The sequence below is a fragment of the Corapipo altera genome, unplaced genomic scaffold (assembly GCF_003945725.1).
Source record: "Corapipo altera isolate COAL_440 unplaced genomic scaffold, ASM394572v1 61411, whole genome shotgun sequence".
NCBI lineage: Eukaryota > Metazoa > Chordata > Aves > Passeriformes > Pipridae > Corapipo > Corapipo altera.
In genome coordinates, this window is record NW_020884875.1 from 30,351,792 (window position 1) to 30,374,809 (window position 23,018).

Genomic DNA, 23,018 nt, shown 5'->3' on the forward strand with positions numbered 1-23,018 from the left:
TGATAAATTATTTTGAATAAAATTCTCAGTATTAAGAAATTGCCAAAATATTTTACTGTTACTGTTTCATAGATATGAATTCTATCCAGTCAAGGGCTGGATTCCTTGTAATATTTACGACTCTTGGGAACTCTTGTATCGACATTTCCTAGAACTGTGCTCTAATGAAACTAAAAAGTTATGAAGTTACATGTAAGGAGATGCTTTTAGCTATGATATTGCAGTGTGAATTATCACATAATGCTATATTGAATGAGACATTTTTAAAATAAGACAATTCTAGCAATACAAGTGGAAAAGTGTGATTTGCGGGAAAATGGTAAAAATATTGTTCTTTTACTGCCTGAGAAGGAAAAAAAAAAGAGACCGTGAGAATATTCTAGTCAGCAGTAAGGGACTCATTAAGAGGAAAGTGATATCCTTACAGTATTTTTTGTAGAGATTATTAGGATAATATCATTACCAATGGATTTCACAGAATGCTGATTTAGTTTACCCTTTAGAAATTGGTCTTTAAAATCATTGTGTAGGTTAAGGCAGTATTAATTACCCAGTGCTTTAGTCTCGTTTTTCTGCCAGGCTTTTTTTTTCTGCCAGGCATTTTACTCAGCTGCTCATCAGCTGAGTAAATGGGTTCCATGAGGAAAAAAAAAAACAATCAAAACCAAAACAAAATCCAAAAAACCTTGACAATCACAATTTCACAATTTTAACCACATTAGGAATATATAAAATTATCTGCAGTTTTCTTCGTGATTGCCGTAGGATGCTAATGTGGTAAATTTTTCTCTCCATATCCCAACATTTACCAGGTGAACACATCAGGGGGATTTTGTTGCCTTACACGTTCCCTGATGCCTAAGACTGCTCTACACAGCTTTGACCTTTCCAGTGTTCACAAATACTGTAGGATGCTCCCTGCCACCTCCTCAACTACTTGGAAGCAGCTAATTTGTAAGGAAACTATGGAATGGCTTATGCAATTAAAGTATAGAATATTGAAAAGGTCAAAGTAGTGCAAAATCTGGCATGGAATGTATCAGGAACTTCACAGATGGCTCTATCTGTACATAAGAAAATTATTAAAATACATTTGAGTTCAAGCCATAAAAGAATCATATTTCCTGTTAAAGTCTGTTAGTTTGATAGAGGATGAGCATCCTGTGGCTGCTGGGCTTGCAAGACTGAAAACATTTTAGATGGGATCACAATGTGCATTTATACATAGTCCATTTTGTTCCTATGGGCAAAATTCCCATTGATTTAAGTGGTTCCAAGTTGTCTGGCCTGCACAGAGACATTTTCTCTCAGGTAGGTCATTGTAACTTGATGGACAAAAATTACAGAGTAAGAACTATTGTTTCCTGCAGATAACAGGTAGCTTATGAGAATTTTGGAGCCATGAAAGAATAGGTATGTTCTAGAGAAAGTTAATTCCTGCTTTATCGACATCAGAATATCATAATTCTGTCTGTAAATATAATTAACAGGTGTCTGGTGGAATTTCCAGAATAATCAATCAAAGCACAGTTTTGCCTCTTAAATTTTGCAGCCAGAAATGCTGACTTACAGTTTCAACTGATGTGTTTTTTTCCTATGTCATAGTTGTTGCAACAAAGGAAAAGTCTATCCTTTGTTGTAAGAATCTTACATAGTTGACTTTAGAGCTCTTCCTCTTTGAGTAAGAAATCTGCCTTGTGGGTGGAAAAATAAATTCGTTTGCTGCTCTGATTTGTCCATCACCTGGGCTACCTGACAATTGTGTGTCATGACACATTAGTAGTTTGTTCCAAAAACTCAGTAAGGAGATGCATGTGATAAGAAAACAAATTCATCAGAGCTTGTTGCCATTCTTAACAATCCTGTATTCCAGATTAAAACTATTATTTTTATCTTAATTTTTCATTTTAGAACAATTATGCTTAGTCTAGACACAGGACTGCCTATGTTTCCAGTTTCCAGGTAAATTAAGGATGTATATTTCTAGGTAGATATCAGTTTCCAGAAAGATATGCCTGAAACTAAGCCTGTTTTCAATGCTCTGGGTGTGGTGGTTTGACAACCTTACCCAACTTCAGTGTGTACCTTACCAAGTTCTCTCAGCTGTACCTCATCTGCAACCTCTGAAAGTCACTCACTATATGCTCTGGGCCTTTCATATGTAGCAGCTGTTACCACACTTAAATTAAATATAACCACCATCTTTTCATCCCAGATTTGTTGTTTCATTTTCATATGTTGCCCCTCAATAGAAAAAGTAGACCTCTGAAACTAATTAATTATAGATAATGTTCTGAAACTGTTTAAATCTTTGTGCATTTGTAAATTAATTAAGGGTTGTGCTTCGTCTTGACATTATTTTCAAAAGCATTTTTCCCCTGCACTGAAAAGTAGAACTTAGATATTTTAATATAATTTGGAGTATACCAAAATTTAAGGCAAGTTTAAAACCTGTATGACAAATTGAAGGTAGTTCTTATCAATCACAGCTTTTAATGGATAGTCCATAATTTTAGATGTTATTCTGTATAGTACTCCAGATATGTCTCTAGCAGCAGCAAACTGTCAGAAAAAAAAAAGATTCAGGAAAAGCCTATTCTGGTACAGAAATTATTCTGATATCCACACAGCTGAGTACACCATTTGCACAAATGCAATAATTGTGCAATTCAGAGAACTTGTTACTCTTCAAGCTCCTGCTCAAGTTTTTTCACCTGTACTGTTTTTATGATACTTTAAAAACATGAGTAGAAAATCTCCCTATTCACCTGTGGTTTGAAACTTTGCATCTTTAATGTTTTAGAAACTGAACCTTTTAATGCTAGCTATACCAAAATATAATGTTCTATGAGCTCAGGTGTGGAAATCTCAGTTATTTTAAATAGAAAAAAAACCCCTTACAGTCACACTGCCATAAAACATTAGTGTAGCTTTTTTTCCTCTCAAAATAAATGTGTGCTTATTTATTTTTTGGGGGGAGGGGGTGAGGAGGATGATAAGAATTTCACAGAAATAATTTTTTTTTTCTTTGTAGGTAGACTATATGATTAAATTTTTAAGAAACAAAATTTTCAAACATTTTTATTTTATTAGAAAAGGTTAGATATATCCTGTGGTATGTCTTTAGTTCATCATACTGAAATTGCTTTCTACTATAGAAGGTTGGATTGATAGTTGCTGAGATTTAGATCTCTCCCACATATTTCTCCTGCACCTTGGTGGATTGAATAATCACGGTTTTGATGAATCTGTTTTAAGGGTGTACATTCCAGTGCTTGACTGAGCAGTAAATGCAGCAGTCACTCACATAATCTGTACAAAGGCCTTTCCCAAATGAGTTTCTAGTGTAGTCTATGGATCAAATACATAAATTTGAAGCATAAAACCAGTGAGATAGAGTGCCAATGCTTTGTACTTGTTTAAAACAAACTACATTAACCCACAGGCTGCACTGGAATATTATTGGTGTCCCTCAATTATAATAATTTGCTTGCTAAACTGAAAAGTTCTGATGGCTAAAGAATGTAAAACAGATGGTAATAAACATGAGATGTGGGAGTCTGCTGATGTGACTTAAATAAGTCTTGTCAATTCAGTTGGTCTTTAAATGCTATTGCTCAACTGATTTTTTAATTTTGAGCAAAAGCATTGAAGTTTGGATTTCAAGAATCCTATCATGTAAAATTCTGATGTGGGTTCCTGTGGTTTGTGTTTTTCCATGACTGCTACTTTGAAGAAGTTATTTTTGCTGGCATCAGTAGAAATTTGGGTACTTCTACAGAAAGGTGTGGACAGACTTATCAGGCTTCAGTGTTCGGGCCCCAGATCATCTCTACGTATTCTCATAGTCGAAGTGATTCTGCAAAAGACCTGAACACTTAGAATAAATCTGAACCAATTTTTTTTTTTCAAATAAAATACCTCATGAACGCAGAGCAAGACAGTCTGTCTCTAATCCTAGGATTTCAGAATTATTGATTTCATTGTGTCTTCCTATAACATAAAGCTCTCAAGGCATTAAAATGAAAACATAAAAGGGAGTAAATTTGAGGTGAAATAAACTAAAGGAGAAAGAAAATGTTGAGGATGAATAATCCTTTTCTGTAATATTTTTGTCCCTATTAGACACCTAAATTCAGTGGGTATATTACTGTTCACTGTGCAAAGGTTTCACCTTCCCCTGCCAATGTGTTTCTGCAGTTCAAAGAGTGTTCTAGATATTGCTTGTTTGTTATTTTTGGACAGAAAAGCTAAAACTTAGAGGGCTTTTCTAATTCCTTTAGAGGTAATTCATTATCATTAGTCACTCCAAGTAGTTTAAACACAGCTTTCAATGAACTTCATGAAGTTTAAGTCTGTTTTAACCTTCTCTATGTCTTCTGTATGTCTCAAAATAGTCTTCTGTGATCTAAACTGTATGAAAACTCATGCATACTCAGCAACTGGTTTTTGTCCTGTCTCTCCATTTTTACCATTATGTCTGCTTGGTTATCCTGTGACCAAAAGTGCAAAAAATTTTGGTATGAAGAATATATATGAGAAGAGGTTGTGGAGACACTTATGGAATGAAAAAAAAAAAAACCAACAGCAAACCAAACTAAGGCACTTTTATTTGTATTTCCAAAAACTGGGCAGCAAAGAGAAGATGGAAGCCTGAAGACTGTAAAAAGCTTAGGTGTTTGAAAATTAATATATAGTTAATTAAAAGTATTTTAACTTTAAAAGTGATAGATAGGAATAAAAGGAATTAGGTGGATGAGGACACTTTCAGGATTATTTATTTCCATTCATATATTCTGAGGTTAGTAATTATCCTGCACAGGAAGGACATTGACATTTTAGAGTGAGTCAAGAGAACGGCTATGAGAATTTTCAGAGAAAAGAGAGAACCTAATCCTAGAAAGTAATTAAATAACTTTTTATGACCTCTCAAAGAAAAAAAAAAAGGAAAAAATAAAAAAGGAGGGAAAAAGAAGAAAAAAAGGATTTTTGTCCTTTGGAAGCTTATTCTCAAGATTTTATTTCTGAATCTATTTTAAATCCTTAGAGATTCAACATAGACATACATACACAGGCACACCCATACAAGCACATAGAGATACAGAGGTACACACATACACACAAAAGCACACATACACACAGAGATATTTTTGCTCACTAGCTCCTCTTACCCATCCTGATCAAATCCGAAACCTTTGCACTCCAGTGAAGTTGTTATTTTGATTTCAGTAAATCACATGGAAGACATCAGGGTGAAACATTGTTGTAAAGACCGTAGAAAAAAAATTCCTTTGATCGTTTCTTTCTACCTCATGTGTGTGTACTGATTGCCAGTCACTGATCAAATCATCTCTAATTGCTCGGTAATGTATGAACAGTTGATATTTTTCACACTGCTGACTCACTTGTTCCCAATTAATTTCGTCAGATGATTTCTTCTGACAAGACTCCTTATTTTCTCCACTTTCTATGTTATGGATATTAAATGTGACAAATGGAGCTGGAAAACTTTCTCTTACACAAGTATAGAGAGAAGCCTAATGTGTTTAAAATTTCATATTTGGGTTGAGGATGTGACAAGTGCTGTGAATTTGAAGATAGGATGCTGGTAAGTAGTTTTGACAATGTTGGAGAGAACTAAAACCTCTGACCATTCGGAAAAAAACATACAGTAGTGCTGTAAAATAAATAATGCTGCTATTCTCCTCAGAGATTTTTTTTTACCTTCTTTTTGTTATTGTTGTTGTTGTTCCTGGAACTAATAGATAAGCTTTTTTCCTCTCCCTTTCCCAACTCCCTTCAGTGCGTTTGATTATGTTGCAGCTATAAAATATAACACATATTTGTGGAGTGCTTTCAAAAAAGAAAAACAGCTTTTCCTGAAAGATTTGTCTTAGGTTACACCAGTTTAAGACTGGAGTCTGGATCTTCTACTTACTGCCCATATCCTTATTGGTAAGGTCTAATGGAAGCAGTACTGTGAAACAGAGCCAATGGAACAGGGAAACAAGTGTCCTGGCTGTGCACATCTAGGTTTATTTTTGGCTTGTGGACTGCTTGTCCTATTTGTCTTCAGTAACTATACCATCAAAGAATTTACAATTCACGACCCTCCAAGTTTCCACGAAGAGCTCTAGCAAACCTGGACAATCTGATGGGCTATCTGTTACCTGTGAGAAGCAGCTACATCTAGCTCATTTATCTGTTAGAAAATCAATAGCCATCACTGGGCATCATCTAAAATACTGGTGAAAAAATATCATCACTTACCCTGCTTCAGAGCATAAACTGATTGCCAAGTAGAGATTAAGATGAAGGTCCTCCCCCTTCCCCACCCCCAATTATATCGGACTGTGGAGGTTTGTGCAGTGCGTTGTATCTTTCTTTGCATTGATTGGTGTTTGCCATCATGGAGATTTAGATATCTTTTTCTCTATTAAAAATGTCTGGGATGATTTCCTTGAATCTTATGTAGCATTTTATTAGAAACTCTGACAGCTGGAGTAACCTGTCCAGTTTGATCAGATCAGTAGTAACAGATTGTAAAATAAACAGATTGAGGTTTTTAGGCATCTAGTTTGGGTAACAATAAAAAATTGTCAAGAGACCTAAGTCAGCACAAACAGTCAGACCTCCCATCACACTGAAATGTAACTCTATCTATCCTCCATTTACCACTAATGTAAAATCAGCCCTGGAAATAATATTGACTGGTAGTTCTAGGCAGCAGCAAAATACATTTTTTCTTCTATCAGAAATGTCTGGAAGGATGTAGTGAATGGTGGAGATTCATTTACCAATTTGACCTGAATTCTGTTGACCAGCTTAGATAATATATTTCTAAGAGTTAAGTGTTTTTCCATCTTGCCTTATAACAACAATAATAATAATAACAATGCTTTCCAGTGCATTATTCCTGATGTTTTCACTTCTACAAGACAATTCCACACTTAGGGAAAAAAAAAATCACTATTTTTTTCTTTGACTTTAAAAATAATTTTACTGTTTGTTCACATTCAAAAGGAGCTTTAGAAACATTGCTCAACTGCTAATGTGACCGAGAATGATTCACTAGGCTCTGTAAGAAAACTAAGAATTTCCAAAGCAGAGTATCCAGTTTTACACTGTTGGGATTTTTTTTCCCTTTCTTTTTCTATAAACAAAGTCCTCTTTTAAAATCCCAGTCTTATTGATAAACCAAGAGTATTAAGCAATGTGTTTCCCCGAGCCTCTTCTGAATCATGGCAATGGTTAGGACAGCTATTGATCAGGGGTAAAGAGAGTCAAAATCTTTTCTTTTGCAAAGAAGGTAAGAAATGTCCATGTCAGTAAACACTGAGCTTGGATTATCATTATTGCTTTGAAAAAAACCCACCTAATTTCACAAATATACACAATATTTTACTCTGCAATTTTGGCTTAATTTATAACCCTCTGTTTAAATTTGATAATATTTAGGCAGACATAGCCAGAATACGTAATAGTTTATCAGTCTGTTTTAAAAGCCTTTAACAACAACAGTAATAATAATAATAATCCTTAACCTGGAATGTTATAATGAATTATATGTTATCATAAAGCTTAATATAGAGGTATTCTTGAAGAAGGTAAAACTTTCTAAAAATTATATCAGAATTGCCAAAGATATTATTAATACATTTTCAGTGCGTGTTGTCACTAGTGCTTTAACCTGAAAAACCTCTGACATCGAAGGTATCTTCAACCCACTAAGTGGTGATTTCCCAAGACAGAATAATTTTTGAAAGGTAAAATATTTTTGTGCAATTTTTGAAGGAGTCAGCTATTAACATGAATTTGCTCTTTCAGAGAACAGCTCACTTTTTTTTTTTTATTTGAGGGCACTAAGTTTATTGCTCTGCTTGGTAAGGAATATCACATCTCCTTATTTTGATAAATTTAAAATAATCAGTGTTTCTGACACATGTATTTACCCATTCTAGTATGAGAAATTTGGGTTGTATTCCCAGTCTAAGTATATTCATGGCTAATGTACATCCATATCAGCAAAGTTTGGCTTAAAAAACTCTTCTCCTCGTCTACAGTTGACCTCCAGTGTATTTATAGGCTGCAGTCATAGCATCCCTCAGGCCGGCTAGATCTTTTTTCAAGGGTATATCTTTCCCCTAAGGACTCCAAAGATATCTCATGAAACACCTTCTGGTTTCAACTTCTTTCTTGAACTCTGGTGTCCAGAGTTATTTTCAGAAAAATCTGCCATGGATCTTGTTCAGTGTCCCTAATCTGTCTTGAGAAGTACTTCTATTTTTTTATGGCAAAATCACATTTTGATTTAAGTCATTAGTATATCCAAAACCTTGGTAAAGCTGAAGTTAATAATGCCTCTTCTAATTTTCACCTTTTTGTCTGTGTTTGTGGTCCTCACTGCCTACTGATTCCTACATTAATCTGCTGTTATCTTCATTAACAGTGTTTCATGTGGTCCCACATCAATTGCTCTAAACCTGGAGTGATTAAATCTGCCCAGATCCTTTTGTCTAGAAAATCGTCAGTCACCTTGCTCCAGGAGAGGCAGAAAGTTGGTTATTCTTAAGCAAACTAAAGTCCATTACCTTTTCTTACCTCAATGTTACTGTTTTCTATTCTGCATAATTTGATATCTTCATTTTTATATGTGTACTTTTAATGTCGTTATCTTTACTAACTTTCCTCCAGACTTAATGCCATCTTTTTTTCCCCCCTAAACTGAAACCAATTGCTTATCCAGGTTTTATCTGTACTTAAATTATCTATTCCTTCTGAATAGTAGTTTTATATTAGTAGTTTCAATTTTATTTATTTTTTTCTAGTCTACATGAAGAACTTACTGTAAATTTTAAAATACACCTTGAAAAGGTTCTAACTTTGCTTCACTTTTTGAAATTCTTATTTTATTGCATTTCTTGACCTTAAATGGTGGATTTAACTTCCAAAGAATTTCTTATATTACTTTTGCAAACTTTTGATTAATTCTGAAAATCTACTTGAAATACTTGTGAAATTAGTTCAGAGTTTCTTCAGACATGTTCTTTTACCCTTTATTATAACAAGACTGTACATTGTTACATCTTTCACTTGAAAAACTCTCAAGTCCTTCAAAACTCTCTGTTATTTTTCAGGATAATCACTATATATGTTCTAATTATAAACCATTTTCTGTGACTTTGCACAATAGACATTGCAGACTGGTAACACAGGGACTTAATACAAAGTGTAGAGCAAGTTTTTTTTATTTTTACAACTTTATATTTTAAATCTCATAATGACTGGGTTTGGTTTTTTGATGTGGTTTTTTACTTTTTAACAAATTCTATGAAGTTTTTATAACACTAGGTCCTAAAAAGACCCTTTTAAGTCAATGGCATAACAACTGTAGACTTTTTATTGGTAAACCTTTAGTAGTATGTTTTTTTCAGTTTCTTTTGAATCCCACAGTAATTAACTTCCAAAGTAGAGGCAAATGATGAAATATAAATAACTCCACACATTCCTGAAATTCTCCCAGAAATATAAGTGAAAGGAGAACTTCCAGAATGTATCAAGTTATGTGTTTAGAAGTAAAATATTCTGATAAGACTCTGTCATATAAGACAAAGACCTTTTGCATGGTTCCAAGAGCAACCATGGAATAATGGGTTCTGTCACTTCTGTGTTATATTTTGCAGCAATTTTCATGAGCTTCATGCTCTGTGCTTTATTTATTTTTTCTTCACTAGTGGCCTCATTTCTGGTTTGCAATAGCAGTAGCAAGCTTCGTCATTCAAAATTAAGTAAAAAATTTAAACCTGTGCTTTGGACACATAATTCTGTGTGTCTTGAAAATAATGGTTTCAATTTCACACAGTGAGCTGTGAGGCTCATTTTAAAGTAAAATGATGACAATATGAAAAGTTAATGTTAGAGGCTATAAATCCCGGGAGTGGAATTTTTCTTCCCCTTCTCTGCTGTGGGAAGAACGGAGTTCAAATAGAGAAGGTGGAAGGGAGTCCATTAGCTTTACAAAAAGTCTAGCCAGCAAGGCCGCATTCCTAGCTAATGACCCATTCGAAGGCTGGAGTGAGGAGGGGGAAGGAGTTTGGGATTTTGGTAGCTGGCCCGGCTCATGGGGGGTTGCTGGCCGCCTTCACACAGGACAGGTCAGACTGCTGAGCTCTCTCTCTGGGACGGAGACGGAGGTCTGCATGGGTGCATTTGGAGAAAAGGCCTAGAGGCCTGTCTTTCTGGCTTCTTGCCCTGGTGAAGCCGGATCACTGGTCTCGGCTGGCTTTGCACACTGCCTCATGACTCCAGCCGGAGCCTACTGTGTTTTCATCGGAGGGCTCTGTGCCCACTGAGGGAGAGAGAAGAGGACCCTTGAGACACCGTGATCTGGGAACAACAGTGAGTTCCGTTGGGGGTGGACTGTTTTCCTTCCCCCCTTTTCTTCCACTGGGGGAAGGGTCCCCATTTTCTTTTCGGCTTCTCCCACGATCCAAGACCAACCCCCAGACCCCCTTCCCACACAGTGACCGCCAGAGCCCAACAGCGCCCCCTGCAGGTCAACACAGAGCACTGCAGGCTCTGCACCTCCAGTGATCCAACAGCGCCCCCTACCGACCATGATCAGAACTGTGCTAAAGACAGAGAAGTATTCAGACTTTTTCTTTTGTTTGAAGGGAACTTCTGGGTACAGGACTATTGTTCAACTGTTTTTATGTTCTGCTACTGTTCTTGTCAATATACATATATCTTTTAATAAAAGGTTGTTATTTCTTGTTTTCTTCCAGACTTCCTCGATTAAAGCTCCTTAATTTTTGAATTTACAATTGCTGAGAGAGAGGAGTTTGGTCTGTCTCATAACTCATCCTCTTTAATAAACATTCCAGTCTCTTCAAACTGAGACAGTTAAAAAAACAGTTATTACATAGTCCATGAGACACATTTAGTCCATGTGTCTCATGAAAAAGGAACACTTGAAAACAAGGTCATGTACCCATATAATCTAAAGCTGCATCAAAACATATATGGTAGAGCAGCCAAGCTCAATTATTCTCAATGCTGTTGTATCTGTAGAAGATTCTCTCCTCACCTGCTAGGGATGGAGCCCAGGATACAATTGGTTTTCTGGGACTCAAGCATATTTCTGGATGTTTAACTTGAGTTATATTTAAAGGGCTTAGTTACAACTATGTTTCAATGTGAGTGCTATTTGCTTTCTATGAGCTATATCACACTATTTACAAAACCATAAAAAGGAAATTAACAGTAAAGTAAAAATGTGAATTTAATGCCACATGTCACCCCAGCAATTTCATTAATGAACCATAGATTATTTCCAAGATTATTTTTCTTTAATCTAACTCCTTACCTAAAAATATTTATTTTGCAGATGCAAATGGGACAGCAAATGACCTTATCCTGAGATTCTTTTCCCAGGGATGATAGGAATTGACATAGTAGGTGTTTTCCACAGATGGGACAGAACTTGTTTTTCACAAACCACCTCATTTTATGGGTAATACTCCCCAAAGGATTCAGAACTTCCATAAAGGTGTGGAAAATACTAATGATAACTGTATTAGGAGCATAAACATCAGATTAGCCCATGACCATCTCAGTGGCCATGTCACCTTTGGGGCCATCACAAACTGCACAAGCATCATTCTATCAACAATAGAATATCATCAATAATGTTGGGAAGGCAGTTTGGTAACTTTGGTTGGTTCACCTCTCATTTCAACCAAGAATTTCCAGTAGATAAGAGCGAGTGACTCATCTCACAAACAATCTGCCAATTCCTTATAGTACAAGTATGGACTTTCCTAAGGATTTGAAGACCCAATATTAATTATTCTCTTGCCAACTTTTTGCTGGCATCTAATTCTTCTACTTACTGAAAAAAATATTATTTCACTCACAGATTATGTGTTCTGGGAATTTCATTCTACAGTGGAGTAAGGGGAAATAAAGGGTTATTAGGACTGCAAAAATGTATTTTAACACAAATGTGTGTGAAGTTCATGGTCTCTAATAGTCCCATTAAATTATAACACTCAAATTTAAGAAATGTTCATGGAACAAATTAATGGGATTTTTTTAGCTACATGTAAACAACCATTTAAGAATGGAACCATTTAGTAACACTGCATTGAAAATATGAATTTCTCCACAGTTTGTGAAAACAAATGGTGCTAGTATAATTACTGTAATATTCAGAATAATTAATTATTAAAATGCTATGGCAGTTAAAAGAGAACTTTGATTTTAGAGCTGATGAAATTTCGACAAATGAGAAGTTACTCTTTCCCTTAAAAATAAGAAATGCTGTTTACACAAGCTCAAAGTCTTAAACACCCTCCCTGTCAGCTGCTTGCAGTGAACCATAGAAATATCTCAAATGTGTAGCTAATTGGAAACTTTCCTGATTTCAGAGAAATTTATATCTACTATTGTATATGATGCTTGTTGACAATTGCATCAGCCTGAAAGTGGGACAAATTGACTGGCAAGAAGTCTATATCTTTTATCTCCACCTTTGCATGAATGGTTAAATCTGCTGTTTATCTTGAACATTTCAAAATCATGTAAAACTTGTAAAGAATTGATTTCTTTGAGTGAGGTTTGAATAACTGGTAGCCACACGATAATTTCTCTTCATTTCAGTTTTACAAAGGAGAATAAAATGTATTTCCCTCATTTTCTATTGTAAAATGCACAATTTCCTTAAGATCTATTTCTATTGTTACACTGTGTACTGCACAGACTATTTTTTCATGTAATTCTTCAAAGAAAAAATTTGAAAAAGCAAAAATGTATTGTAAAGATGTATTTCTACTGCTTGGTATGACAGGTAAAATAAATATTGTTTGTCACTCAAAATTATTCCATTCAAGTGTATGTGTCATTTTTGTTTTCCTTTTTCAGTCTAAATTATATTCCTACTGATTCCCTAATGATAAGTATTTAAATTGCATTTTTAATGATTTATTTCTGTAGTGTACCTAGGTAAAATCCTTTACAGTAACACTGAGGAAGATGGATATTTGACAGATTTTTTCTTATTTTTATTTCAATTAATAATTTATATAAAGCAGCATATCTTTTAGAGCTTCAGAGCGAATAAACTCTCTTGCTGACAAGGATGATTGTTAGTCTTGTTATTTACATGCGTTTAGCACTGTTTTCTCTAAACTGTTAAGTGAACTAGGAAATAGGAGTAGGATATGTGCTGACATTGGTGCTGCATCTGAGTCAGGGTAACCACTGGGATCAGTCCAGGCTGGGGATGAGCAGGTAGGGCAGCCCTGGGGAGAAGGACTTGGGGGTGCTGGTGGGGGAGAGGCTGGACATGGCCCAGTACAGAAACCCCCTGTGTTCTGGGCTGATCCCACAGCATGGGCAGCAGAGCAGGGGAGGATTCTGCCCCTCTACCCCCTCAGGTGAGACCCCACCTGTAGAGCTGCCTCCAACCCTGGGAGCCCAGCACAGCAAGGACATGGAGCTGCTGGAGTGAGTCCAGAGGAGGCACCAAGATGATGAGAGGGATAGAGCAGCTCTGCTGTGAGGAAAGGCTGGGAGAGTTGGGGTTGTTCAACCTGGAGAAGAGAAGCTTTGGGGTGACATAACTGTGGCCTTCCAGGACCTGAAGGGGTTACAAGAAAGATGGAGAGAGTCTATTTACAAGGGCCTGGAGTGACAGGACAAGAAGGAATGGCTTCCCACTGCCAGAGGGGAGGGTTAGATGGGATACTGGGAAGGAATTCTTGTTTGTGAGGGTGATAAGGCCCTGGCACATGTATCCCAGAGAAACTGTGTTTGCCTGATCCCTGGACGTGTCCAAGACCAGGTTGGACAGCGCTTGGAGCAAGCTGGTCTAGTGGAAGGTGTCCCTACCCATGTCAGGAGTGGGACTGAAAGAACTCTAAATTCTCTTCCAGTCCAGGCTATTCTGTGAGTCTATTATTCTGTCACTCACATTGTTCATGAGTGCTATAAATGTTTTCATTGTCCAACCACAGCCTAAGCTGTGCAGTCATATCATAACCAAGTGCGCCTTGCTCTTAGGTACTTCTCTTCAATATATCAAGTAATTTTTCTCTTTCTTATTGGAAAGATTTATATCTTCGAAATATATTTTGGAAGTATATTTTGAAACTATAGATTCAAGTAATTTCTGTAGGATTGTGTCCTTTTCATGGGTGCATTTTTATATGCACCTAATACTGCTACTCCTTCACAAAACAATTAATAATTTTTAATTTTATATTGTGATAAAGAACAAAAGCTCAGATAACCTGATGAAAAACAAAAAAATCCATATCCATACACCACTGACATCTGTGTGAACTACTTCCTCTAAACAGGGATAAATGCTGAACATAAAGTGTGTTTAGGTATCTGTATTACATGTAAAAAGCCCTGTAGTGATGAGCAAGGGTCAAAACGGCAGGTGAAAGGTGCACTGGAAGCCGCAGACCCAACCCTGCATGCAGGCGGTTCAGGATATTGGTCGTTAGAGACTGACCGGAGATGACAGTCTCTTGGGGCAGCACCCTGAATGACCAAGCAGCCTTTTCAAGGACAGCACTGCTTGCTCCACTCGGAGAGGGGCCTAGAAAAGGTGGCCTAAACAAAGCTCATTTCCACCTTCACCCAGTTGATTAACCACAGGCCAACGGGCATCTTCTTCTGATGCGATCGCACAAAGATCGAAAGACAAAGGCATGCACCTGCCTCCAAAGGTGTACCTAAATTAACTCTAGCATGTTGGAATATCAGAATCATGTCTTGCAGAATATACCACCTAAGGAGTCTTTCTGCTGTGCCTTTTGCAATCAGATATGTCTATCTCGTATTGACCTCATAAGCCACCAGTGTGCTTGTAACAAACATGGATAGAGCCTTCCTAAATCTTCATTTGCGAAACCTGACCATGATTACAGACAAGTACCTAACTAGATTTTAAAAAATGTTGAATTTTACCAGGAATTAGAAAGTTAGCTTAAATTAAAGATTTTGACAGGTTACTAAATGATTTAAAATTTTTTGTGCCTTATAACCTGATAACAAGTTTGCCTTATAACAGACTTCCTAGGAAGTCTGCTTCAAAGGAGCAGATTAAATTCTATCTATCCTGATGCTAGGCCTCATCATGATCTGTTTTTTCTCTAACTGCACTTTGTTATCGTTGAATTAATATGTAACTTATTGAACAACAAACACATATACATGGTGTTTTCATTAGGCAAGTTGCCTTCTAATAATATTTTTAGATACTAAAAAAAGTTCATAACTTGATAGATTTTTTTTTTCTGCTTAAAGTTTTATTTGTCATTGCTTCTTTTTCAGCTATTGTTTTACCCAAGACTTTAAGTTTTCACTTTAAAATGACATTTTGAAGATTTTGGGGATAGTTCCACAACTTTGGGCTATTGGAGATCATGCGAGCTAATTGCTATTGGGTGCACATTAAAGATATATAACTATGTACAAGTGCCAAACCTGAATTCCCAGGCACAGGATTTGTTTGTGGACAGATGATGGAACAGTATGTTTATCCAGACAGGTGTAGGTAGATGTGGGGTTGTGTGTAGAAGGAAAAGGCTCAGTAAGATGCCAAGAGACAGATGCTAGTCTTGGAGAGAGAACAGCATTGCCATATGGCTCCCAGACAGGGTTTGGCTGGTACCTTGTCAGGTCTGAGTGTGGGCAGAAGATCTTCAATCACACTGCAGCATTTTCTGTGATTCTGTTCTTTTTAATGTGACAAGTCTATACCCCTTGCTAACTACATCCATGCAAACACTAAAGAGCTTGGTTTGAGAACATGTACTTCTACAATGATTTCTTTTCAATCTACAAGTCTACAATTTCTTTATCAGGTTTTTTTTTCTTTTTTTTTTTTTTCATGAGTCTTTGTATAGCTGCTACTCCTGCAAGATCTGATGCTGAATAACATGCGCCTCGGTGTTCCAAAATCCAGCCATCTTTTTCTTGTTTTCTTAGATGATAGAAAGAATCCTGCTTTTCTTTCTATTTGGATTTGGAGATTTCAAGGCCAATAGACATTAGTTAAATACCTGTGACTGTCATGCTGGGAGTGCTGATATCGAGGTAACACCCCTGCACAGCTTTAGCATGCACGAATAAGTCTTGGGGTATTTCTCTAACAAGCTGGCAGAGGGTTAAGGAGACTAACAGGAAAGAATACAAAAAATCCAGTCTATGATCCTAATGCTGAAGGCAATAATAACTGTTATAAACTTATAAACACTAATATATTACATAATTTAATAATTTACAGAATTTTGTGCATAAATACATTGTCAGGCTCAGCTTTGTGCTGTACCTTTCTCAGTGCTTGAAGTAAAAAAGGAATGGACAGACTGTTTATTGGTGACTAATGATAATTTCCAATTTCCTCTGAAAAAGGCATATTGTTTAATAATGCTCTGATGCCCTCATAGTAGTGGAGCAGAGGTAGTTTTGGCTCTTCCCCCTGCAGAATACTTCTTTATCAGTACAATGGCACCTAATAACATGATTCAGAATTGGGGTGGTAGGGAAATTGTCTCTGGAATAGTTATAGAAAGTAGGAATAGTTGTAGAGTAATATGTCTCAGAAAAGGATTCAGAAATTCCATTTTGAAAATAGCAGACAGACCAAGACTGATGTGGTAAATTTATGATATTTAGTTCTTAAATGAGAAAAAAAAAAAAAAAAAACCAAAAATTAATGGCAATTTTTCAGCAGCAAGAGACTACATTGTCATTAAGTAAACTTAATAAAGTATAGCAATTCAAACATTTATCTTTACCCATAAAAACCTGCAAATAATATCCTGAATTCCCTTACTTTTCTAGTAATATAGTAGTCTTCATCCTAGGGACAAAAAAGGCCTTATCAAAGAAACCTTATCAGTTTAAAGAACCTTTAACATTTTAATTAAAAATACAAAGTTATGGTATAATCATATTAAAAAAACTATTGAGGAAAGGATGTAAATGCATGCAAAATGATCAATATAATGAGTGACATGCAATCAATGCCCGGTGTAAGAATGAAATCAAAAGTAGATTAAATTCTTACAAAAACTATATCAGATGCTTAAATCAGACTTGTTAATAGGCAAGCATAATCAATAATAGCTATGAAATTCAATACAAATTTAATACTCCATTACTCTGTGACTAGAGACAATGTTATATTTGAAATCTGAGCTGTGAAGTTTTGGTCATTTTCTTTTTTTCCCTCTGTATGCACATCTGCTCACACAGAGTACAATCATACCATTTAACTGAAGTTTTCACAAAAACTTAATGAAAAAAAAGTCATGTAAACTAGAAAAACTTTATTTTCTCACAGGAATAATGGGAATTATACTCATGTCACAATGCATTTCTCCACCTTGAAAGAGTTTACCAGTAAGATTATGACACAATTCAGCTTTGTTACTCACCTGTGTGGATTTCCCACATTTGTTTTCTCAGATTTACAGGCACAAAGAAAAAATACCCAAGTTATATCGAGCAGAAAAAGCAGAAATTGCCCTGTAAGAAGTAGTGGCTCCATTTAGCACTGTCTGTGCAATTCATGATTGCAAGACCACATCTGGTCATGGATTTGCCTTTATTAAAATGTCTGTGACAGCAGATAAGCTAGATTTGAATTCCTGGAGCATTGAATAAATAAAGCATTTATAAGAGCATTGGATTAAGATTACCCCAAATGTATAAAGCTATTATTCAAATCTAAGAATCTCTAGTTTCATTTAAAGCCAACTCACTTATGAAAGAGAGCTGACACAGTGATGTATTTCTTTCACTATATTGAGATTAATGTGTCCTGTGACTGCATCACCAATAATTACAAGAAATGCTGTTTGGTTTAATATTTAATTTTTTTTTTACCTGCACAAAATACAGTACAAGGCACAAAACAGATTGAAAAATATGGTGAATTCGAACACACACCTCTTTTGTATCTCATGGCCCAAAAGGAAGACAAAATACTTTTCACTGCTACCTAGTGTACTATGAACCCCTTTTCCAAAAGAAGAGTCTGATAAATCTGGTGGATACTTTTAGAGCTGTTGACCATTTTTTCTAAGCATGTTTCAGAATGTGCGCAACATGACATGATACCATGAATCAGATACAACTTCATGTTGTTGTGTTTCAAAGGAAACCTTTTATGACCATCCTTTTTGTGGATTATGACAACTTTGCTGCCAGAAGGATAAATGCACGTGTTCCCTCCTTTTGGATTTGCTTTATCCTTCTGTCTTTTAGTGTGTCAAAAAAAGTCCCTGCTTGCCCCTTCATCTACTCAGCCTTTTGAATCATGTCTTCCATAACCTCATTCGGTTCCACAATCTCATTCAGTTGAACCTATTTGAAATTTTCTCTAGGGGTGATTGCAAGTGTAGAAGATAAAGTGTCTTTTAGTTGAAGACAGAGCTTAAAATGTAAGGGACTATAGAGAAAAATAACTAGCGACATTGACAAGGGGCCAGAATTTCATAAGAGCAAGGATATTATGGAATTATTTTATTACCTTTGAACCCCAAGAACTTCAAAGCTCCACTACATTCCATCTAAAGCAATTCCTGGCTACTTCTCTGTCCTGTATTTTATAGAATAACAGAATACAACTTAGACAGTATTTTTGCCAAACTTCAGTTCTGCAAAGGTCTGTTGAAACTTTAACTTTCAGAATGAAGGAGAACTCATAGGTAGAACCTATAAATCATGTTTGGTGACATTTCTCAAATAATGTAGGTACAAAATGCATCTCAGGTTCTTTTCATTCATTTTAATGACTGTAATGAAAAGATAATACGTGCTGAAATGCACCACTCAATTTGAGCAAGCAGTAGTACATAATAAATCAGCTCCTATTGCCCCTTAGGACTGCAATGCATTAAGCTTTTGTTACCATTATGTGCTTTATTGTTAAGTGTTATGTGCTGCATTTATAATTTAGTTCCTAACTGAGCAAATTCAATGGCTTTGAATCTTTCAGATTCTTAAGGAAAAGTTTTCTAAAAGAAGGAATAAGAAACAATAGCAAAACTCAATTACCTGAAAACAGTTTTACTACATGAAAAGTAGTTCTCAACCAGTATAAATCAACATAACATCGAAGTCAATGGAGCATAGAATTTCATATGAACTGAGATATTTGGTCCAGTACTTGCATGTTAAGTCTCCTAAATGTCCTGTGTGTGGGAGTTCTAGTTCATAATGAGGGATTCCAGATGCAACAGTATCATACGTTACAATGATTTGCTGTTGGCTTACTGTTTTCTCATTAGCTATGAGTTTCACTGGATTCAGTGTCTCAGTTTTCTGTGACATTTCAATTTTATTTTAACATTGAGTCAGTCTTTTAAAGTGTAACACTTGACAATAAATTATGATTCTGGCATTTCACAGTGAATCCATTGGAGACCAAAAAAGTCAGAATTAAACCTGTTATTTTCTCTGGTTTGACCTACAGAATGAAGAAGGGAAAGTGTAATCTACTCAAAGTGGGAAGTGAAAACTTACTCATTTGCATCGATAACTATTTTTATTCTCAATTAATAATGAGAGGTAGAGGGTTTCAACCTTCTTAGGCAGCAGAAAGGTATGGATCTCAGAGACCAAATAATCTCTTTCTTGAAGGACAATGTCTATTTCTGGTGCAATAACTTATGAACTGGTTATCAAGTTGTTCATAACGATAATTTGGATCTTTTGAATGTTGATAGTAAGTTCATTCATTTCATGTTTTGGATTCAGATGTTCACATTTTGCCTCAAACTGTTGTTGTTAAATTTGAGAGCTGCACCTCTTTTGAATAGTATTCCAATAAAAATCATCGTTAATGTTACCAAGAAGCATCAACTCCACAAACACTGACAGAAGCCTTGAGAAAATTTGTCCCAAGCAATGTAACTTAATCTTAATCTACAACACTCCAGAGTGACCTAAAATATTTCACTGGGCCAAGAATGTGCTGTCCCTCAAAGCCAAGTGGGAACCCAGGAGATAAAGAACTCTGCAGCAAAATCACAATGATCACCTTAATCTTACAATTCATGGAGCTGTCAATAAAGGTTAGTGACATCTTTCTACTTTATTTCATGGCATGACCACTGATGCTATTACATCCCATAGTAACACTTTAAATTAGGATCCCCAAATAAAGCTCTAATCCTTTGAAGCTGGCATTTTCCAGACTGCCAGCCAAGCGGATACTTAAGAGGATGTGTATATAGCTCCTGGGCCACTATTTTTCCCTTTGAAGTATGTTTTAAGGCCACTGTTGATTTCTGTAAACGTTCAATAAAGTAAATGTCTATGTTACTGAAAGGTTAATTAAAATGTAGCAAACTGTTCTTCATAGTATGGCTGTTGCTGAATCTACTCTGTTTCCTTCTTAAATTATAGAAATTATACATCTGCACTGCCTGATAGTTTTTGTTAAAACTTTTGCCTTTTTTTTGATAGCTTCCTATATATACTTTCGGAGGGAAATGATCTAGTTTTGTACTCTTTTGAGTTGGGTAATCTTCAAACTGAGTGAAATATTTATGTTACTACAGCACACTTCCTAAAAAAAGTATTATAACTTCTCAATTTAATAAAAAAATCTATACCTCTGATTTTAATTTTGTTTTGTTCTATTTTTCCAGTAGTTTTGGACTTTAAAACACTCAGGTTCTATAAAAATATTATTATAGTTTCCTTATTTTTTTTTTCTGAACCATGTAATTAGAGATGAGGTGGTGGTAGTATTTTTTTTTTCATAGATGATGTGGCCACTCACTTCAAGAAAGCATTATCAAAAAGCTTAGTTATTCATAGGTCAGTGTGACTAATGTTTGAAAGGCATCATATGGTTAAAGAAAATGTTCAATCGGAGTCTCCCCAGAAGTAATTTGTACCTCTTGTCTTTTCTATGTGATTCCTTACACAAAGGGAATCTCCACCTTCTTTGTAGTCATCCTTTAGATAATGGAACATGGCAATGAGGTCTCCACTCAACCTTCTTTTTTCAGGGCTGAACAAAGCCAGGTCTCTCAGCCTTTCCTCACGTTAGACTTCCCAGTACTTGGATCATCGTCATGGCCCTTCTCTGGATCCTCTCCAGCCCACCCACATCTATTTTGCACAACAGAGACCAAATCTGAATATTTTATTCCAGATGTGACCCAACAAACACTGAATAGAGTGGGATCATTATGTCTTTATCTCTGCTGGGGACACCCTTGTTGATGCCACCCATCCCATTTGCTTTCTTAGCTGCAGCAGAACCCTGATCACTCATTTGAGTTGGTTCTCCCCAAGACCTCCAGGTTCCTTTTCACAGAACTGCTCCACAGCCAGGTGGATTCCAGCCTGTGCTGCACAAGTTTTCCCAAGTGCAAGGCCTTGCATTTGTCCTTGTTGAGCTTCATAAGATTCTTTTTTCCCCCTCTTCCAGTCTGTCTAGGTCTTCATGCAGGGTGGCTCTTACTTCCAAAGTGTTCAATTCCCCACATAGTTTGGAATCGCCAACAAAATTCGTCAGAGCACTCTTGATCTCATCACCCAGATCACATATGAAGACAAACCACATTGGGCCCATTATTGATACCTGGGGGATAATATTTGGGACAGGCTGCCAGTGTGAAAAGGGACTATTTACCATGACCTCCTTGGGTGTTGCCTGTCAACCAGTTCTTCACCCACCACACAGACCCTTTGTCTAGACCATAATGAATGAGTTTCTCCAGGAGAAGGCTGCAGGAAACCATGTTGAAAGCCTTGGAGAAATCTAGTTAGACAGTGGTCGCTGTTTGCTCCACATCAGCCAAGCAGGAGACTTTGTCATAGAGGGTGATGAGGTTTGTCAAGAATGATTGGTTTTTAGTGACTCAGTGCTAGCTTTTCCCAATCACGTACTTTATCTTGTGGTAGCCCCCAGGTGGACTCATTCCACAGCTTTGCCAGGAAGTGAAGTAATACTGATGGGCCTAAAATTGTCTGGGTTCTTCTTTGAGCCCTCCTTGTAGATGGAGCTGTCATTAGCCCTCTTCCAGTCTTCTCAGAAGTCCCCCAACCTCCATGGCTTCTCAAAGAAGAAAAGACAGAGGATCTTCTTAATGATGTCAACCTGCACTCTTAACACCATTGATGAATGATCACAGAATCACAGAATAGTTTGGATTTGAAGGGACATTAAAGATCATCTCATTTCACCCCCCTACCATGGGCAGGGACACCTCCCACTATACCAGGTTGCTACAAACTCCATCCAACCTGGCCTTGAACACTTCCAGGGATCAATTTTTAGTGGTCAAACTCCTGTTAAGAGTTCGCATAACTCTTCCATTACTGACCATGGAATTGTGTTTGCATCAACCTGTTTTCTGTTGTCTAAATGATACGAGCCAGACCCATACTCTCCAGGTGATCTGCCCAATTGACCTGCAAGGCTGTTCAACAGTGGAGATATTTTTTCCATTTCTCCTTTAAGAATCCAGGCCAGTGGAGTCTAGAGAATTTTCCATTGGCTTTAGGAGTTGAAATTAGAACACTCATCTCATATGGAGATGTATTTGAGCTTGTCAGTGTGTTTTGTTTCAAGCAAGGAAGGCATAAAAAAACCCCTACCATCATACACAAGCAAAAAAACCTAAAAAAAAATGGAGAGTTCAAAGGGAGAGAATTTGAATAGAGAAAGCTGGTAGAGCAGAAGTGTGAGTGTTGACTCAGTAAAGTAAATGCTGGAAAAAGGAGTTTTGGCACAGAATATTCTGAGATCTTGATGTGCAGGAAAAAAGAGGTGTGTTTTCAGAAAACATGTCTCTATGTCTACACATTAGGAAAGGAGCTGAGTGAAGATTTCAGCGATAATTTTCAATGAGAAAATTTGGTTTGAAATGCATTTGAAATACTTACATTAATTTCTTTTCCTGTTTCTGCATTTGTTGAAAAATTATTAGGGAGAATTTAGAACTCTGGTCAGTGTAAATTAGACATATTGGAAT